Below are 726 nucleotides of genomic sequence, written 5' to 3'. Positions count from 1 at the left end.
TATACTTCATAGAAGTAATAATATAATAACATGATAAATATAATAAAAGGTTTATTTGAGTTTTGCCGTTTTGTTTGTCTAATGTTTATTTATTTTATCTTTTTTAATGTTATTTTTACTCTAATATTATTTCCACTGTTTTAAACACACTATTAAGTCTACTATATGAATTCACCAAGACAAAGTCAACACTATTAATGAATCGATAATTTAAATAACACACTTTATTCACTTTAATACCTTAGTTATGGCTCTCCTATACCAATATTAACCACCGCCAATCATTAACGGAGCCAAGAGAGTTAGTTCAAGAATCAAGTATTGTCATGCGACGTGTAACCAGGGGCGGATAGGCCCACCTGGACACCGGGATTTTCCCGGTGGGCCGCTACTTATATTGACGAAGATGGGCCGATGAAAAATATTGTTATTGACGATATTGTACAACGTACATACATACAACTTAAATAGTTAATAAATACAATAATACTAAAATCTATATTTAAATCTACAATTATAAATAATTGTCAATTAAGTGATCTGTTGGAATATTTTTTCGAAAAAAAATTTGATAATTCGATTTCAAAGTGCGCCACTGGTATAGTGGTATAGTAAAATAATATAATAATACCACTATATAGAGATATAGTAAAATCAAAATTTATATTTTTTCTTAACAAAAAAAAAAGAGGTTTTGTTGGATCTTAAATATGATCTTGCGGGCCT

The sequence above is a fragment of the Adelges cooleyi genome, unplaced genomic scaffold (genome assembly GCF_023614345.1).
Source record: "Adelges cooleyi isolate 19-005CV unplaced genomic scaffold, UGA_ACOO_1.1 ACOO_flye_CR_arks_rails_tigmint_CR_PRNA_580, whole genome shotgun sequence".
Taxonomy (NCBI): Eukaryota; Metazoa; Arthropoda; class Insecta; order Hemiptera; family Adelgidae; genus Adelges; species Adelges cooleyi.
This window is presented reverse-complemented; position numbering follows the sequence as displayed.